Genomic DNA, 14856 nt, shown 5'->3' on the forward strand with positions numbered 1-14856 from the left:
TGTAGGTAATGCAATTTTATATTGTTCAGTCTACGTAACTAAAGGATTAAATTAATAGAGGCCAGGAGGAATACTTAGGAAAATAGTCATATAATTTACAACGAATATGACCGTTTGCAAAGAGTCCCTTTGTAGATTAACTCTATCACGAATGAGGACTCCGTTATCAAAGCTTGGTAAAGGTCATGAGGATGTCGATAGCATTATGTTGGTTGTTTTGGGGGTACACATGTGCTATCGATCCCTTGTAGGAAATGAAGATTTCCTAATGCTATGGAAGTTCTGTGACGCTAATTTGCCTATCGTATTCCAAATTTAGTGGAGGCACATGGCCTAGTGGTTAGAGCAGCGGAATCACAGTTGAGGGATCGCAGGTTCGAATCTCAGACCGGGCGATGTGTGTTTATGAGCAAAACACCTAAGCTCCACTCACCACAGCTTTCTCTCCCTCTTTCCTCTTGCATCTAGCGGCTGACCTGCGACGGACCGCGTCCCGTCCAGTTGGGAGACCTATACACCAATGAAACTGGGAAACCGGCCCTTATGAGCCAGGGATGGCTCGAGAAGAAATAAACAAAGCGAAAACATTACAAACTTAACGTTCAAGGATCTAGAAAGCTACCTCACCTCTTATTACACAGACAAACTCTGAGACAAATAGCAAAAAATTAGTTGAGAATACTAAGTCTTTCCGAAATGAAGAATTTTATTACAACTAAACCAGACTTGTGAATCGCAACATCCCGATAAGAGTTGCATGAACATTAATCAGAAGAAAGAGACGTAGAACCCGATAAATCTTACTTGCATTACCTAGAAACAAATAAATACTAAGTGACAGGTATGATGAATAATAGAGAAGAGATGCAGTATTACTATAAACATGAGAACTGGTTGTTAGTTTCCTAGTCGCTAATACTCTATGGTGCACGATTACAGGCGAGTAAAAGCTGATTTAGCGGTGGAATAGCGCAATGCATAGAGCTATTAAGCCTGCAAAATGCATGCTGGGAAGAATATAAGAATTAAGGGAATAGGTACAGATATCGGATAAGTAGACAGATTAAACGTGTCTCAGAGAGACACTTACGTACAACTTCAGAGAGGGAAGCTGATAGAAAGAGCTTTGACATTATTCTACGGCGAGAGGAGCGGAAGCAGTCGTAGTTATCCTCCATAGTTCCACAGGCTGAAATACGATTTGTCACGTTTATGTAACAGCGTTGTTCTCTATAAAGATATAGAAACGAAGAGCATTAATATAATATTTTACATAGGCGTAGGAGTGGCTGTGTGGTAAGTAGCTTGCTTACCAACCACATGGTTCCGGGTTCAGTTCCACTGCGTGGCATCTTGGGCAAATGTCTTCTACTATAGCCCCGGGCCGACCAATGCCTTGTGAGTGGATTTGGTAGACGGAAACTGAAAGAAGCCTGTCGTATATATATATGTATGTATGCGTGTGTATATGTTTGTGTGTCTGTGTTTATCCCCCTAGCATTGCTTGACAACCGATGCTGGTGTGTTTACGTCCCCGTAACTTAGCGGTTCGGCAAAAGAGGCCGATAGAATAAGTACTGGGCTTACAAAGAATAAGTCCCGGGGTCGATTTGCTCGACTAAGGGCGGTGCTCCAGCTTGGCCGCAGTCAAAATGACTGAAACAAGTAAAAGAGTAAAAGAGTAAGTATATATGAATATATCTCAATCAGCGATGTAATAAACGACGAGAAATAGGTCAAGTAGGGCATATGCATTCATAGATAAATAAAGGTCGGCCTGCTTAAGTACTATTCCGAAAAAAATGCTCAATTTAATGAAATTTCTCTCGTTTTAAGAGAGGGAGAGAGAAGTAATATTTAACATTTAAGGCCAACATCTCTCAAACTAATGGAGAAAAAACTTCTAGAAATAAAGAATTGATTTTATAAAATCTATTTTATATAATTAAGGGAAAGGTTAATTAATTGCGATGTTTTTTGCAGATGTCATTCTGTTCATCAAAGCTGAATTCATTTATTGAAATAACAGTTGTCTTCTTGGGTTAATTATCTGAAAGTGTATATATATTTCATGTATTTTTATACATGCATGCATACATACATATATTACTGCTTTACTCTTTTACTTGCTTCGGTCATTTGACTGCGGTCATGCTGGAGCGCCGCCTTTAGTCGAGCAAATCGACATACGGACTTATTCTTTGTAAGCCTAGTACTTATTCTATCGGTCTTTTTTTGCCGAACCGATAAGTTACGGGGACGGAAACACACCAGCATCGGTTGTCCAGCAATGTTGGGAGTACAAGCACAGACACACAAACATATACACACACACAAACATATATATATATATATATATATATATATATATATATATATTATATATATATATATATTCATATATACGACAGGCTTCTTTCAATTTCCGTCTACCAAATCAACTCACAAGGCCCGAGGCTATAGTAGAAGATACTGGCCCAATGTGCCAGGCAGTGGGACTGAACCCGGAACCATGTGATTGGTAAGCAGGCTACTTACCACACAGCCACTCCTAAGCCTATGTATATATATATATAGCATATATTTTTCACAAATTTAGTTACATACTCCATCCAACTGAAGGCTGAGGTAACGTGTTCAATACTCAATGTTTTCCAAATATATTATACAACTGTATATTTATATGTGTGTGTGTGTTTGCGTGTGTATACATGTATATACATATATATATATACATATATGTATATAGATTTATGTATAAATATATATATATATATGTATATATATACATATATATATATATATACACACACATATATATATATTTATATATATATACATATATATATGCATACACCGCCCACATATATATATATAATATATATATATATATATATATATATATATATACACACACATATATATATATACACACACATATATATATATATACACACACATGTATTTATACATACATATATGCATGCATTCATACACACCCATATATATATATATATATATATACACACATAAATACATACATACATATAAGTACATGCACAAACACTCTTTCGCATACACTTTGGCACATACGTATGCACTCATATATATTATGCACGCGTTATACCCTCCCCCCCCCACACACAAAGATATGTTTGATTCTCACTCTCATACACGAGTCTATGTGTCTATATTACTTTCATTTTCTCTCAAACGTAATATTTTATATTCCCCTTCATCAAACAAAATTGTGCTTCTTTCATCACTGACGTAAAATTCTAGAATCACTCCTCCATCTCTGATGCTTTCTTTGAAGTTCTCTTTGACTGTATGACCGTCTATTTGTCTGTATGTCTGTTTGTCTCATCATCACTATACATCTCCCTCTCTCTCTCTCTGTTTTCTCTTTATGTATATACACATAGACGGAAAATATCTGACACTCTTTTTCCCTACATACTTCCATAAACTGTATATAGAGCAATATGCAAAGCCGTAAACGTTACGCGTCTACCGATAACTTGTTATTTAGACAAATACACAGGTCAATAGATAGACGGATGTGCATATATTATGCAATCGTGTGTGTATATCAAAAATATTGGCTGTTACAGACAAATATAGTGTATACACACACACCGCGCGCACATATATATTTGTATATATATATATATTTGTATATATATGTGTATGCATATATATATGTGTGTTTGTGTATATGTATATTTATACATAAGCACACGTACACAAACTCATACACATACACATATATATATACACACACGTGCGTGTTTGTCATAGAATTTCACCATTCTCGTTTATCGTTTGGAGACTGCATTTAGATTTATCTTGTTCATACTGAAAAATTTTTCAGAATATCTTGTTTTAGTTTGTTTTAAACAACTTGGTTCTTCATCTGTGCTCCGTTGTTTCTGCAGTTTATTGAATTACAAAATAGTTTCTGTTGCTCCTGAAAAGTCACTGTGACGAACAAACAAACTGTTGTGTATATTTATTTCATACAAGATTCAGGAGACACTGTGTATATTATTTTCTTTTTTATGAAGGGTGTGTACTGTAGAGGCTGTGGGTTCTATTTCTTAATGCCTTGGTTTTGATCTACAAACTGCCATCACAATTCTTAAGAATGTTGTTCACAAGTAACACTGCAATCTAAACAGGCTTCAACCGAACTCTTCAGCATTGCTATTCTCTGTTTCAAACTTCGTGTTTGAAAGGTGAAACCCATGAGATGGGTTTTAAGATGAAAGCCGGTGAGATTCTCTAAACACCACTCAGCTACTTGAAGTAAGTGAATGGCTTTCATTTGAAATAAACACCGTACGTACACGACAATGTATTGCTAAAAACGCACACACACACATATATATATGTCTTTATGTAACACCATATATATATATATAAATATTATATATATATATATATATATATATATATATATATATATATATATATATATATATAGATACATACATATATATATATGCATATATATATTTATATACATATATGTTAATGTCTATATCTATCTCTCTATATATATATATACGCGCACACTATATATATACACACAGAATAATCCTAAATTATCTGTATTTTAATTTTTATCTAGGTAGTTGAGGTTCGAATTCCTTTGAACGTAGCTATCTTCATGTGAAATGTTATCAATAAGAAGTAAAAATCCTCCCCCAAGGCCGTCAAGTTGATAATGAATCTCCTGAATATGCGCTGAAATTATTGTAAATTGCTAAGAACGCCAACAACTTTAACGGAGAAATCAAATTCTGGAGGATAAAATAAACAATGAAAAGGGTAGTACCGTATAACAGTGTGAATGGAAGGAAGAATAAATAAATGTTTGGAAGATTTTGTACTATTTCACGGAAGATAGCTGTATGCGTTTATAGAGAAACAACTGTGCTGAGTATTGACGGAATTGAAATTTGAATGATGGTTACTGGGTAAGAAGAATTGGTTATACAGTGCCGCCCAAATGTCGCTTGTGTGTTCAAGGAAGTAATTGTAGTAAGGGCTGTATGTATGCGTCTGAATATTTGTTTGTCTAAGAGTGGAGAACTAAAGCTTGTGAGGCGTTAATGACATGAGAGTGTCATCGTATGTAAATATGATATTGAAATTACAGAATGCTCTGAGATTAACATAATAAAGTTTGTGTAATGACTAACCTAGTATCTATGGTGTTGTATTCCCCATTCGTAAGGTCACAGTTTTGATTCGCTGTCCAGGCGCATTTGCTTTCAAATCCATCTGTAAAAGAGTCCCGACAATATGTCATCCTATAACTCTACGGCGACCCAGCATTTCGTTTAGTGTTATAAACTTGCTTTTCGTGAGTATCTGTCCACTAGTCTATCTATTTTTCAATCCGATTTATGTTCCGGTTAAGCCTTAGAATCTGAGTTAAACTCCGATCTTTGGTGTCCTAGGTCACATGAAAACCCTAATGATTGTCATTTTGGCACAATTTTATGCTGTTGGTATTGTAATATATTAAAGATCAATTTCTACGAGAACCAAATTATCCAGCAGTAAACAAGGCAATATGTATGTTTTGGATATGCGATAATAAGAGGGAAACGGGCAGGGTAACTCTTCTTTTCACCGGAAGCTAGTTTCGAAGAAAGCTACATTATTAATAAAACCTCAGTGATTGGTTTTTTTCGAAGCCGAAAATTAAATATTGATAAATGCTAAATCGTTTTGAAGGTTTCAGTAGTAGGGTTCTAATCAGTGGAATAGACTGCTCGTGAAATTAAGTGCAGGTAGCTGAGCACTCCACAGACATGTGTACCCTTAAAGTAGTTCTCAAACAGATTCAAAGAGTGTGACAGGGCTGACCCTTTGAAATACAGGAACTAGTAATTTTTGCCAGCTGGGTGGACTAGAACAGCATGAAATAAAGTGTCTTGCTCAATGACAAAACGCATCGCCGGTAATAAAGTCCAACTTTACAATCGTCAGTCAAATATGTGGTGGGGAAGAGATCCTAAAAAGCAAGTTTAATGTGTGAATAATGTGAACGGGCGCGAGGAATTGAAATGGAGGGCGACACGTTGAAATGATTTATTGTTATCGAGTAGGAAATTCAGCAAAACTTTCCTTCAAAGATCGACTAAACTTTGAATTACCTCTTCTTTATATATACGAACCACAAAGTTGGCACCTGATTGCAAAGATTACATTTAGAGATATAGATGAAGCAACGGAAAATAAAGTCAAGATATTATAGTATATTACAGTTCTCGATGAAAGAGAAGGTATTATAATGTACGTATTATACAAAAAAATTATGCATTTTACATTATTGCGGATTCCATGGACAGCGAGGTTCACCAAATGGAGAAGTTCTTAAGCAGATAAGGCCGAAAATGTCGCTACAAGCTGGGATCACCAAGCGTAGATTGATATATTTCGGTCATATTATGCGGAGAGAATCCCTGGAGAAGGACATCATATTGGAATGGTCAGTGGCAAGAGAGGAAGAGGCCGACCAAGAACCCGCTGGCTTGACACGATCAGGAGTGATACCGGAATGGACATGGCCAGTCTGAAGGAAGCGGCTGAAAGATACAACTGACTGGAGGACACTGATCCAACGAGTGACCGAAAGTCGACTTCGACTGAGCGGATAGAGAGAGAGACATTATCTCAACTATTCTAGATATACAGTATGTATCTTATTAATTTATTAAGGAATGTACCTTTATTAAGAGTAACATAGATACGGTGTATATTTCATATGTCTACTATACTTAAAATCTGTATATGACTAAGTACATATCTATCTATCTATCTATCTATTTATCTATCTATCTATCTATCTATCTATCTATCTATCTATCTATCTATCTATCTATCTATCTATCTACATGCATATGTATATATATATATAGATGTTTGTTCGTTCGTTTGTATGTATGTGAGACGGTATTTGAGTATGTAGAGTGTGTTGTGTGAGTGTGTGTGAATAGGTGTATTGTAAACAGAGAATATTTTACGAAAAATAGTGAGGAGATAAGTGAAACGTGAGACAATAGAAGACATAGTTGAGGAGATAACTTAGTGACCGGCCCTCAAATATATTTCTAAATAGATAGGTATATAGTTTAGAGGTTAGATAGATCAATCGATCTAGTGATAAATTGAGAAAACAACAGACAAGTAGACGAACGGAAAGAAGTACAGATTGACAGAAAAATAGATAGACTGTCGACAGATACGCACAAATACCAAGACAAATTATACTGGTGGTAGATAGTCATATATATATGACTATATATATATATATATATATATATATATATAGATATATATATATATATATAATATATATATATATAAATATATATATATATATATGTGCATGTATCGATAGAAGATGGATATGTAGGTATGTATATATATATATATATAATATATATATATATATATATATATTATATATATACATACCTACATACCTACATATATATATATATAAATATATATATTTATATATATGTATATATCATATATATTTGCATATGTATATGTTTTATATATATATGCATGCGTTGATATATATATACATATATGTATACATATGTATATATGCATATATATATTTATATATAAATATATATATTTTTATATATATTATATATATATATATGTATATGTATGTATATTTATATGTATATATATATATATATATATATTGTATATATATATGTATTTATATATGTATGTGTATGTATATATTTATATATGTGTCTATATATATATATATATGTATATATATACATATGTATATGGGTATGTATTCTCACACATATACACACATATATATTCTTTGCGTATGTGTACGCTCATGTATACATTCATGCATACATACATACATACACGCATGCATACATATACACATACATGCAGAGTGAGAAAGAAAATGAAAGTTTCAAATTCCGTTTAAACTTTTTTTAACTTTGGCAACTTTGCCTCAACTTTCTTAACTTGTTCGATTCGTTAAATTTTATAGAAGCAGCGTAAATTTTCACAGATAAAAAAATTAAAGCAATACAAATTCACAAAATAAAAACAAAAACACGTGACAAAAAACAACTACAAAGGCAACAAAACCTGAAGTAGTTTACACTTTGCAATTAGAGTTACTATAGATAAAGCTACATCTTCTTTTGATGATATATACATAGTAGTAGTATGATGAGCTATAACTGTATTGGTGCAATCAATTAATACTTTATTGCGTCGTTGCACTTTTAAAGTGACTTTCTTTGTCAGATATAGTCGTATGTATGTATGTATGTATGTATGTATGTATGTATGTAGGTAGGTAGGTACGTATGTATGTTTGTATGTATATATGCTTACACGCATGAATATATATATATATATATATATATATATATATATATGTATGTGCATAAATATATGCATATATATGTATAGATATGTATGTGTATATATAAATATATATACATGCACACATAACTATTCATATATATATATATATAATATATATATATATATGTGTGTGTTTGTGTGTGTCTGTGTGTATGTATATATATATATACATATATTTATGTATACACATATGTTTATATATATATATATATGTATACTTATGCATATATAGACATATATATATATATGTATACACGTGTGTATATACATATATATATATATATGTATGTATATATACATATATATTCACATATACATACACACACACGCACACACACATATATATATATATGTATATACATATATATACGTATGTATATATATATACATATATGTACGTTGTGTGTGTAAGTTCATTTATTTATATTTTTTATTCGTGTTTCAAAGTCATTTAACGGTGTGCTTTCACAGTAATTATCTTAATGGGGAAATTCAGCATCTGTCCATATATTTCAATATCACTTCGTTCAAACACGAAGTATAAAAGCAGCCGCCATTTTGTTTGAAGCGCTGTGATATTTGGTCTTGATCAAAAGTAGTTATTCGGGTGAGTTGTTCATTTGGTGTAATATAGTTATTTTGTTCAGCGGATTATTGTAACAAATGAAGTTATAAGTCGGCTTGTAATGGTTAGTGATGAGTATGTTTAGGGGGAGATCGAAAGAGTGAGAAATAGTGGGAGAAGCTGATGGGGAGATAAATAAATTGAGAGGGGAATAGCATAGCGGGAAATGTTGAAAGACAGAGAGGCGGGAAAATTAAGGGGTAGGGTGAAAGAAATCAGTTTAGCTTGAAGGATTTTGTCGATATATCTCAATAAGAACGTGATCCAGCATGGCTACATTGCAACTATCGTTTGTAACCTCAAAGGCAAATTTATAGAATCGCTTAAGTCACGTTCAGCTAAATGTTCGAAAGTATCTCTGCAGTCAAAACAATCCAACAGAGATATTTTGTTTTCTTCTGATAAAAAAATGAGAGAAAAAGTGGGGAAAAGACTCGGTTTATGAATATATGCATATCAGAACATTTGTACAGGAACACGCACATATACACACATGACTATATGTTGATATATACGTTTGTATATATACACACAAACGTTCACACACACACATGTACATATATATATATATCCACACGTACCTGCTAAGAGATAACATATACAAAGAGATACAAACATATACAAACACATACACAGAGACACGTGCATGCATAAACACGTAGACTATCTCGGTTCAGGTTCACTAAAACAAAGAAACAAATACCAATATATTGTTTATTGCTTTTTAAACAGAAACATAAATGGACGCTGACTTCGAAGGTTCTCCGATAATATATATACACACATGTCTGTCTGTCTGTCTGTCTGTCTGTCTGTCTGTCTGTATGTATGTATGTACGTATGTATGTATGAATGTATGCACCTCTTTATTGATCTGCAACATTTTACTGATTTTCCTGTGTCTGGTGTGCCTAGACGTGTTTACATCCTTCATGAGCTCAAAAGTTCGATGGTGTTCTCCTTCCTGTCTTCTCAACGTTTCCTTCTTTTGATGCTGTCCATTGCCAGTTCGTATCAGTGTAATTAATGATAGCAGTCTTCTGCATGATATGATTGCTTTCCTGAAATCTTGAGGCTAAATTTCGTAAAATCCCCATTCATTATAGACATACTTTGACTTTTATTGTCAATAGCCGAAATATCTCATTAACCTGGGCGACGAAAATTCTATTTTTGTCATTTTTTAATTCATATTTGCGATTCGGTACATAAAATCATCACATAGCAGAGGCACAATGTTTCTCCCGATCTCACACGCCATCAGTGAGTTGCTGCACACCGGGAAGCCAAACCAGTAACAATCCCGAAAAAGAAAAACAAGTAATAACTGTACGGCCACGCATGCTACCTATCACAGCTCACTACCAAGTTTTCGTGGACATATCGGTCGCATATTCCATGAACAACTCTCACCTCACAATTCCTTATTTCTTTATTGCTCACAAGGGGCTAAACATAGAGGGGACAAACACGGACAGAAAAAAGGGATTAAGTCGATCCCATCGTCCCAAGTGCGTAACTGGTACTTAATTTATGGACCCCCATAGGATTAAAGACACAGTCAAGCTAGACGGAATTTGAACTCAGAAGGTAACGGATTTGAAATTCTGTGTACAAATCAGTTTTTCCTTGATTCGAACAAATTGTTAAATACTTCGCTCAGTTCGTCTATGCTATCTATCACAGTTTATTTCTGTATATAATTTTAATTTGATTTACTAAGTTCATTTGTCAGTAAAATCTGATGTCAGTAGAAATAGTATCTTCTAGGGACGCAATTACTGTCAAGTGTTTAAATAAGGCATGTTGTGAATGAAGTATAATTTACATTATTCGAGTCTTTTACATATGATTAATTTCAGCCATATATTTCTAATGAAGATTTATGCCAGACAAGCTGGCAGAATCGTTAGCACGCCGGGGGAACTGCTTACCGTTATTTCACCCGTGGATGCATTCTGAGTTCAAATTCTCCCCAGGTCGACTTTGCCTTTCATCCTTTCGGGGCTGATAAATTTAGTACCAGTTGCGTACTGAGGTCAGTCCAATCAACTGGCCACCTCTCCTAAAATTTCGGGCGTTGTGCCTAGAGTAATAAAGAATTGTTAGCACGCCGGGCGAAATGCTTAGCGGTATTTCGCCCGTCGATACGTTCTGAGTTCAAATTCCCCCGATTACGCGTTAAGTACTTTACCATCAAGCTGAACTGCTCGAACAGCAAATGTTTTATCTTAGGTTGAATTCAACTTCCATTGAAAGTAAACAAACAAATTTCGCTTCAGAAGCGTTGACATTCAAAGTAATTTGAATTTATATGTATATATATATATACATACCTGAACACACACACACACACACACACATATATATATATATATATATATTATATATATATATATATATATATATATAATATATATATACATGTATACACACACACACATATATATATACATATTCAGCTTATCTAATTCATAAGGAAAATATTTATAACCACTATGGAATGCTCGAAGCATACTAACTTCCTACAGTTTGATGCTTGGATTTCACCTTTACTCAAACACACACACTCACACACACACACACACACACACACACACACACACACACACACATATATATATATATATATATAGCTTTATTTATATTTGTTAGATAAATTTATATACATGTGTGTGTGATGGCGTATACGTGTCACGTGTGCACGTATGCATGCTGTTCATAATTTTGTGCCTTTCCAGAGGCTACATGTTCCGTATCTGTGAAATTTGGCATATGAGTTTCGTATCAAAGAATATTTTGCAAACATTCATTAAACTTCCATTAAATTTTCAACGCTTGTACACACGCACACACACATACACACACACAAACACATAACACACATATATGTATACACACATACACAAATATGTATACATATATATATATATATATTATATATATATATATATATAATATATATATATACATACATACATATACATGCACATTAACACAAGCGGGTTTGTTCTCTAAGGAATCAGAAGTGAGTCTTGGAAACTCTAAAGAGAGTATGAAATTCTAATGTAAGTTCACTGAGTGGAATTTTTGCAAATTTCTAATTAAATGAAGGAAAAAATCAACTAAATAAAGTAGCAAACATCAGAAAACTTACTTTAATAATAGATCATGTAATTCACGGACATACATTATTCATTTGGTGAGACACTGAAAAATAGATTGATGAACAAATATAAGTGAAAACCATATATAAATACGTATACTTACTTATTCACAGAAGCGCAGAAAAAGAATAGTAAATTAATTTTATGAAAAAACGGAAGACAGATACGCTTGATTAAGAGACATAAACTAGAACATACATGTGTTTGTTTATAATCATGTGTGTGTATGCATACACACGTATACACATATATATTGCGATGTATGTAAATTAGTATTGTGGAAGCGCAATGATCCAGTGTTTAGGGTAACGGACTTGCGGTAGTAGGATCGCGGTTTCGATTCCCAGACTAGGCGTTGTGAGTGTTTATTGAGCGAAAACACCTAAAGTCCACAAGGCTCCAGCAGGGAATTGTGGCAAACCCTGCAGTAATTTTTCACCATAACTTTATCTCACTTCTTCTTGTTTCTATTGTACCAGTATTCCAAAGAGCCATCATAAGGGTGCACGTGTCTGTGGAGGGCTCAGCCACTTGTACTTTAATTTCACGAGCAGGCTGTTCCAATGTCAGTATTTCGCCAGTCGCTACGTTCTGGGTTGAAATTCTGCCGTGGTCGACTTTGCCTTTCGACCTTTCATGGTCGATAAATTTAGTACCGGTTACGTACTCGGGTCGATCTGATCTACCAGCCCCGTCTCCAAAAATTTCAGGTTTATATGAATGCATGTTATCGCACCCGAGTATATATGTTGTGCCTCCGTATTGACATAAACAACCACCCCGGTTGCTCACCATGAACTATAAAATGAACCCTTTTTCAGCTTATCGTACTTCGATACGGCAAAATGCACAACCCTCTGCGTCAATAAGTCATTATTGTTCCTGAAAGTTTTTTTTTATATCTCCCAAGGATTATTTGAAACTCACTAACTTCCTATACTTTGATCCTTGGACTTTACCTTTACATATATACATGTGCGTTTGTATTTATATGTATATACATACATATACATAAATACATATTTATATATACATACGTATATTTATATATAAATATATGTGTGTGTGTGATACTTAATATATATACAGTTTTTTGTTGCAGAAACAGCAGATAAAAATCTAATCAATACATATAATAAAGTACAATTAAGTAATTCTATGCAACTGACGCTTCCCTGCGTCGCTCTTCAATGCATCCAGCTCTTGGCGTTAGTTCAGGCGATATTTCGTGATAGCCAAGATGGCGGTGGGATCACGTCTGCTTGATCAGCGCTGACCTTGATTAACAGGCTAGCAACAGGATAACTAAAAAATCATAGAGTCAGATTATATTTAGAAACAATATCTAAATATTGTGAGAAAGAACGGATATCAAAGCGATACTGGAATACAAAATATAGTTATTCATCTAAGTTCAATCATGTACGTATATTTATATTTTTACAAATACACACATACATACATACATACATACATACATGCACACACATACACACATATATATAAATATATAAACTCTTGCACACACGAATATCAGCGCACATATTTTGATCACAGTGGGACGCATGGAGCCTCTAAAATGTAATCATTGCCTGATAACATTAAGCAGGGAATATAATAACACCACTTTAACATGTTTTTCTGAGCCAAGTATTTTGATAAAAGTGAGTCTGATAACATTATGCTTCAATATAATTTAACGATATCTTTATCTTCTTTTCTCTACTTCTTTTTGTCTATGGCTGCCGCCTTGTTATAGCATAGGTTTCAAGACTTTTAGTCGAAAAAATTCGACTTTGGTATCTCTTTCTAAAGTCTATTACTTAGTTTCGGTTTCGTTTACTGATCTCGTAAATTAGGGGACGTAAACAAACCGACAGGGTTCACAAGTTGTGGTGGAAGAGGGATAGACACAAAAACACACAGATCTGTACAGATGTGCATATATATATGTATATGTATATACGTAGATACATATATGCACACATATAGAATATGAAATTGGTATATATATATATGCGTGTGTGTGTGTGGTACTTAATGTATATACGGTTTTTTGATATATATATATATATACATACATATATATATATATAATATATATATAATACATAATATATATATATATATATTATATATATATATATATATAATATATATATATATATATATATAATATATATAATATATATATATATATATAATATATATATATATATATAGAGAGAGAGAGAGAGAGAGAGAGAGAATAAATAAACAAATGCGCCCTGTTAAAGCCTAGCCGGGCTCATGTGCCCGGTATCCTGGTTTCTATGGCGTATGTATTCCCCAGGTGGACGGGACGCCAGTCCATCCCAGCGTTACTCATTTCTGCCAGCTGAGTGGACTGGAGGAACGTGAAATGAAGTGTTTTGCTCAAGAACACAACTCTTCGGCCGGTCCAGGAATCGAAACCACAATCTTACGTACGTTTCCATAAAGCCGATACGGCAACTACTTTCAGTTTCCATTTACCCTGTAAATTTCAGTTTCTCCAAGTAAATCTATATAAAATATAATGTTGTAATTTAACCTTTTCTTTGTTATTAATTGATACGTTTTACTATGCAACTATTCAAAATT

At 33.6% G+C, this 14856-nt stretch overlaps 1 long non-coding RNA gene across 1 annotated transcript; it reads left to right on the forward strand.

The window, feature by feature from the left end:
• Nucleotides 1-2126: 2126 nt before the first annotated feature.
• LOC118764567 lies at nt 2127-14653 on the forward strand. Its single transcript, XR_005000389.1, has 3 exons — nt 2127-2171; nt 8320-8324; nt 14482-14653. It is a non-coding gene; the product is annotated as an uncharacterized LOC118764567 (long non-coding RNA).
• Nucleotides 14654-14856: the final 203 nt, after the last annotated feature.

The sequence above is a fragment of the Octopus sinensis genome, linkage group LG8 (genome assembly GCF_006345805.1).
Source record: "Octopus sinensis linkage group LG8, ASM634580v1, whole genome shotgun sequence".
Lineage (NCBI taxonomy): Eukaryota > Metazoa > Mollusca > Cephalopoda > Octopoda > Octopodidae > Octopus > Octopus sinensis.